The sequence below is a fragment of the Triticum urartu genome, chromosome 2, assembly GCF_003073215.2.
Source record: "Triticum urartu cultivar G1812 chromosome 2, Tu2.1, whole genome shotgun sequence".
NCBI classification, from domain to species: Eukaryota; Viridiplantae; Streptophyta; class Magnoliopsida; order Poales; family Poaceae; genus Triticum; species Triticum urartu.
In genome coordinates this window covers 551,379,463-551,386,897 of record NC_053023.1, presented here as the reverse complement: position 1 = coordinate 551,386,897, position 7,435 = coordinate 551,379,463, and positions in this window count along the sequence as shown.

Here is a 7,435-nt window from a genome sequence, read left to right as displayed (position 1 = left end):
TCTGGCAGAGCAAAGCTGATGACTACTCGATAGTTCAGTGTGCCATGCTTTACGGCTTAGAACCGGGTCTTCAACGACGTTTTGAACGTCATGGAGCATATGAGATGTTTCAGGAGTTGAAGTTAATATTTCAAGCAAATGCCCGGATTGAGAGTTATGAAGTCTCCAATAAGTTCTATAGCTGCAAGATGGAGGAGAATAGTTCTGTCTGTGAACATATACTCAAAATGTCTGGGTATCATAATCACTTGACTCAACTGGGAGTTAATCTTCCTGTTGATAGTGTCATTGACAGAGTTCTTCAATCACTACCACCAAGCTACAAAAGCTTCATGATGAACTATAATATGCAAGGGATGAATAAGACTATTCCCGAGCTCTTCGCGATGCTAAAAGCCGCGGAAGTAGAAATCAAGAAGGAGCATCAAGTGTTGATGGTCAATAAGACCACCAGTTTCAAGAAAAAGGGCAAAGGGAAGAAGAAGGGGAACTTCAAGAAGAACAGTAAACAAGTTGCTGCTCAGGAGAAGAAACCCAAGTCTGGAACTAAGCCTGAGACTGAGTGCTTCTACTGCAAGCATACTGGTCACTGGAAGCGGAACTGCCCCAAGTATTTGGCGGATAAGAAGGATGGCAAAGTGAACAAAGGTATATGTGATATACATGTTATTGATGTGTACCTTACTAATGCTCGCAGTAGCACCTGGGTATTTGATACTGGTTCTGTTGCTAACATTTGCAACTCGAAACAGGGGCTACGGATTAAGCGAAGATTGGATAAGGACGAGGTGATGATGCGCGTGGGAAATGGTTCCAAAGTCGATGTGATCGCGGTCGGCACGCTACCTCTACATCTACCTTCGGGATTAGTATTAGACCTAAATAATTGTTATTTGGTGCCAGCATTGAGCATGAACATTATATCTAGATCTTGTTTGATGCGAGACAGTTATTCATTTAAATCAGAGAATAATGGTTGTTCTATTTATATGAGTAATATCTTTTATGGTCATGCACCCTTGAAGAGTGGTCTATTTTTTATGAATCTTGATAGTAGTGATACACATATTCATAATGTTGAAACCAAAAGATGCAGAGTTGATAATGATAGTGCAACTTATTTGTGGCACTGCCGTTTAGGTCATATCGGTGTAAAGCGCATGAAGAAACTCCATACTGATGGACTTTTGGAACCACTTTATTATGAATCACTTGGTACTTGCGAACCGTGCCTCATGGGCAAGATGACTAAAACGCCGTTCTCCGGTACTATGGAGAGAGCAACAGATTTGTTGGAAATCATACATACATATGTATGTGGTCCAATGAATGTTGAGGATCGTGGCGGATATCATTATTTTCTCACCTTCACAGATGATTTAAGCAGATATGGGTATATCTACTTAATGAAGCATAAGTCTGAAATATTTGAAAAGTTCAAACAATTTCAGAGTGAAGGTGAAAATCATCGTAACAAGAAAATAAAGTTTCTACGATCTGATCGTGGAGGATAATATTTGAGTTACGAGTTTGGTCTACATTTGAAACAAAGCGGAATAGTTTGCAACTCACGCCACCCGGAACACCACAACGTAATGGTGTGTCCGAACGTCGTAATCGTACTTTACTAGATATGGTGCGATCTATGATGTCTCTTACAGATTTACAGCTATCGTTTGGGGGTTATGCTTTAGAGACGGCCGCATTCACGTTAAATAGGGCACCATCAAAATCCGTTGAGACGACGCCTTATGAACTGTGGTTTGGCAAGAAACCAAAGTTGTCGTTTCTGAAAGTTTGGGGCTGCGATGCTTATGTGAAAAAGCTTCAACCTGATAAGCTTGAACCCAAATCGGAGAAATGTGTCTTCATAGGATACCCAAAGGAGAATTTTGTTGCTAAATTCAGAGTTTTTCTAGAGAAGGAGTTTCTCTCGAAAGAAGTGAGTGGGAGGAAAGTAGAACTAGATGAGGTAACTGTACCTGCTCCCTTATTGGAAAGTTGTACATCACAGAAACCGGTTTCTGTGACACCTATACCAATTAGTGAGGAAGCTAATGATAATGATCATGAAACTTCAGATCAAGTTACTACCGAACCTCGTAGATCAACCAGAATAAGATCCGCACCAGAGTGGTACGGTAATCCTGTTCTGGAAGTCATGCTACTAGATCATGATGAACCTACGAACTATGAAGAAGCGATGGTGAGCCCAGATTCCTTAAAATGGCTAGAATCCATGAAATCTGAGATGAGATCCATGTATGAGAACAAAGTGTGGACTTTGGTTGACTTGCCCGTTGATCGGCAAGCAATTGAGAATAAATGGATCTTCAAGAAGAAGACTGACGCTGACGGTAATATTACTATCTACAAAGCTCGACTTGTTGCGAAAGGTTTTCGACAAGTTCAAGGGATTGACTACGATGAGACCTTCTCACCCGTAGCGATGCTTAAGTCTGTCCGAATCATGTTAGCGATTGCCGCATTTTATGATTATGAAATTTGGCAGACGGATGTCAAAACTGCATTCCTGAATGGATTTCTGGAAGAAGAGTTGTATATGATGCAACCAGAAGGTTTTGTCGATCCAAAGGGAGCTAACAAAGTGTGCAAGCTCCAGCGATCCATTTATGGACTAGTCCAAGCCTCTCGGAGTTGGAATAAACGCTTTGATAGTGTGATCAAAGCATTTGGTTTTGTACAGACTTTTGGAGAAGCCTGTATTTACAAGAAAGTGAGTGGGAGCTCTGTAGCATTTTTGATATTATATGAGGATGACATATTATTGATTGGAAATGATATAGAATTTCTGGATAGCATAAAGGGATACTTGAATAAGAGTTTTTTCAATGAAAGACCTCGGTGAAGCTGCTTACATATTGGGCATTAAGATCTATAGAGATAGATCAAGATGCTTAATTGGACTTTCACAAAGCACATACCTTGACAAAATTTTGAAAAAGTTCAAAATGGATCAAGCAAAGAAAGGGTTCTTGCCTGTGTTACAAGGTGTGAAGTTGAGTAAGACTCAATGTCCGACCACCGCAGAAGATAGAGAGAAAATGAAAGATGGTCCCTATGCTTCAGCCATAGGCTCTATCATGTATGCAATGCTGTGTACCAGACCTGATGTGTGCCTTGCTATAAGTCTAGCAGGGAGGTACCAAAGTAATCTAGGAGTGGATCACTGGACAGCGGTCAAGAACATCCTGAAGTACCTGAAAAGGACTAAGGATATGTTTCTCGTATATGGAGGTGACAAAGAGCTCATCATAAATGGTTACATTGATGCAAGCTTTGACATTGATCCGGACGATTCTAAATCGCAAACCAGGTACGTGTTTACATTGAACGGTGGAGCTGTCAGTTGGTGCAGTTCTAAACAAAGCGTCGTGGCAGGATCTACATGTGAAGCTGAGTACATAGCTGCTTCAGAAGCAGCAAATAAAGGACTCTGGATGAAGGAGTTCATATCCGATCTAGGTGTCATACCTAGTGCATCGGGTCCAATGAAATTCTTTTGTGACAATACCGGTGCAATTGCCTGGGCAAAGGAATCCAGATTTCACAAGAGAACCAAGCACATTAAGAGACGCTTCAATTCCATTCGGGATTTAGTCCAAGTGGGAGACATAGAAATTTGCAAGATACATACGGATCTAAATGCTGCAGACCCGCTGACTAAGCCTCTTCCATGAGCAAAACATGATCAGCACCAAGGCTCCATGGGTGTTAGAATCATTACTGTGTAATCTAGATTATTGACTCTAGTGCAAGTGGGAGACTGAAGGAAATATGCCCTAGAGGCAATAATAAAATTTATTATTTATTTCCTTATATCATGATAAATGTTTATCATTCATGCTAGAATTGTATTAACCGGAAACATAATACATGTGTGAATACATAGACAAACAGAGTGTCACTAGTATGCCTCTACTTGACTAGCTCGTTGATCAAAGATGGTTATGTTTCCTAGCCATAGACATGAGTTGTCATTTGATTAACGGGATCACATCATTAGGAGTATGATGTGATTGACTTGACCCATTCCATTAGCTTAGCACTTGATCGTTTAGTTTGTTGCTATTGCTTTCTTCATAACTTATACATCTTCCTATGACTATGAGATTATGCAACTCCCGTTTATCGGAGGAACACTTTGTGTGCTACCAAACATCACAACGTAACTGGGTGATTATAAAGGTGCTCTACAGGTGTCTCCAAAGGTACTTGTTGGGTTGGCGTATTTCGAGATTAGGATTTGTCACTCCGATTGTCGGAGAGGTATCTCTGGGCCCTCTCGGTAATACACATCACTCAAGCCTTGCAAGCATTGTAACTAATAAGTTAGTTGCAGGATGATGTATTACGGAACGAGTAAAGAGACTTGCCGGTAACGAGATTGAACTAGGTATTGATATACCGATGATCGAATCTCGGGCAAGTAACATACCGATGACAAAGGGAACAACGTATGTTGTTATGCGGTCTGACCGATAAAGATCTTCGTAGAATATGTAGGAGCCAATATGAGCATCCAGGTTCCGCTATTGGTTATTGACCAGAGACGTGTCTCGGTCATGTCTACATAGTTCTCGAACCCGTAGGGTCCGCACGCTTAAAGTTCGGTGACGATCGTAATTAGGGTTTTTGTGTTTTGATGTACCGAAGGTTGTTCGGAGTCCCGGATGTGAGCACGGACATGACAAGGAGTCTCGAAATGGTCGAGACATAAATGTTGATATATTGGAAGCCTATATTTGGATATCGGAAACGTTTCGGATGAAATCGGGATTTTACCGGAGTACCGGGGGTTACCGGAACCCCCCCGGGGGTTAATGGGCCTAGATGGGCCCTAAGGGAGAATAGGAGGGCCGGCCAGGGCAGGCCGCACGCCCCCTCCCCCCTAGTCCAAATAGGACAAGGAAGGGGGGGCCCTTTCCTCTTTCCCCCTTCCCCTTTCCTTCCCCAACAAGGCAAGAGGGGGAGTCCTATTCCCGGTGGGAGTAGGACTCCTCCAGGCGCACCCTTAGGGCCGGCCGCACCTCCCCCTCTCCCTCCTTTATATTCGGGGGCAAGGGGGCACCCGATGACACACAAGTTGATCTTCGTGATCGTTCCTTAGCCGTGTGCGGTGGCCCCTTCCACCATATTCCACCTCGGTCATATCGTAGCGGTGCTTAGGCGAAGCCCTGCGTTGGTAGAACATCATCACCGTCATCACGCCGTCGTGTTGACGAAGCTCTCCCTCAACACTCGGCTGGATCGGAGCTCGAGGGACGTCACCGAGTTGAACGTGTGCAGAACTCGGAGGTGCCGTACGTTCGGTACTTGGATTGGTCGGATCAGGAAGACGTACGACTACTTCCTCTACGTTGTGTCAACGCTTCCGTTGCCGGTCTACGAGAGTACGTAGACAACTCTCTCCCCTGTCGTTGCTATGCATCACCATGATCTTGCGTGTGCGTAGGATTTTTTTGAAATTACTATGTTTCCAAACAATGATCATGCATCATATTGTGGCATTGCATTGATTGTGTTCTTCCTTGTTTGCCGGTAATTGTCCCCTCTCAGTAGACGACGTTTCGACGATGAGTTCGATGAGACCGAAGAAGAGCTATATTATCTTCAGAAGTGCCAGGCAAGCAAAACCCCCTTGTTCATTCCGATACAATCCCACTCTCTCGCTCCTGCTCTCTTTTATTGCATTAGGACAACAACGATTCAACTGTTACATGCTGCGGTAGTTGAACCCCTTTCCTCTGCATGACCTGTCATTGCCACAGTAAATAGATGAAACCCACTAGCATGAGTAGGAGTCGTTTGAGCCCTGATGTGCCTACTCATTCATGCTTGTTTGTCATGCCTGTTATTTCTTAGAGTTGTGTCAGGTATGATTCATTGGGGATGAATTGGAAAGTTGTGAACATGTCCTACTATGTGAGCTAAGTGTGTTGAACATGATTTGGTAAAGGTATCGATGAGAGGCCATGTAGGAGTACATGGTGGGTTGTTTCATTGGAACCGTCCTTAAGCACCAAGATCTGTATGTGTGATTTAAGAACCAGTTACTACCATGCATTGGGATCCTTAATTGACCATCTCGGCTTCTTAACCACCCTAGTCCTCTGTCCAGGAGTTGCAACTAGTTTCTGGTGTTTGTAGGATATGTGTTGGCGGCCGTGCGTAGCGCTGATCCTAGGGGTGGGCTATGATGCGGTAGATACACCGTGGCCGGGCATGTCGGGCGCCCGTTTGGTGTCTCGGAATCCTGTACACATCGTTCGGGGCCGTATGCAGAAATCTCGGCCGGACTCCCTGTGGATGGAACCTGGATAGGTGATAAACCTGGACTAGAGACTTGAGTGTTTAGGTAGGCCGTGGCCGACACCCTCGTTGGGCTTCCGCTTGAAGGTTGCCGAGTACATGTCGTGTAAACGACGGTAAGTGGTGAGAGCGTGTATGAAGAAGTACACCCCTGCAGGGTTAACATCATCTATTTGAATAGCCGCGTCTGCGGTAAAGGACTACTTGGTTGCCTGTATAGTTCATAGACAAGTGAAAGTGGATACTCTAAAATGTGCAAGATAAGTGTGAGTGCTATGGACGGCGTTCTCGTAGGGAGACGGGAGCGGATCCATAGTGGTGTATTGATATGGTGAATATGTGGACTCGTGTGCGCCACCTCAAAAGAGTTGCTTGCAGTCGTAGTTCAGGTTAGCCACTGAGTCAAAGCTGGCTTGCTGCAGTAAAACTCCACCACCCCTTTTTGATACCAATGCATATGTAGATAGTTCTGATGTAAGTCTTGTTGGGTACATTTGTACTCACGTTTGCCTATTTTATGTTTTGCTGAGAGACTTCAGTCTCACTAGTAATATCGCTTGGACTTCGACGTTTAGCTTGTTACCTCAGCTATGATCTTGTGCCCTCGGCAGGATCTGATAGATAGTCAGGATTCTTAGCCTTTTTTATTTGTAGATGTCTATACTCAGACATGTTAAGCTTCCGCATGTGCTTTGACTTGTATGCTCTGAATGTTGGGTCATGAGACCCATGTTTGTAATATCTCGCTCCTCGGAGCCTATTAAATAAATACTTGAGTCGTAGAGTTATGTTGTGATGCCATGTTGTATTTACACATATCGAGCATATTGTGTGTATGATTGAAATGCTTGGTATGTGTTGGATCCGACAACCTAGTTGTTTATCCTTGGTAGCCTCTCTTATGGGGAAATGTAGTCTTGTGCTTCCATGAGCCATAGTAGTCCGCTACAGCCCGGTTCACCGGAGTCCTGCTAGCCCAGCACTACTGCTCCGAAACACTTGACTGGCCGGCATGTGATTCACTTCGTTCCCGTGTCTGTCCCTTCAGGGAAATGTCACGCGGTGACATCCGGAGTCCTGCCTAGCCTGCTACAGCCCAGGT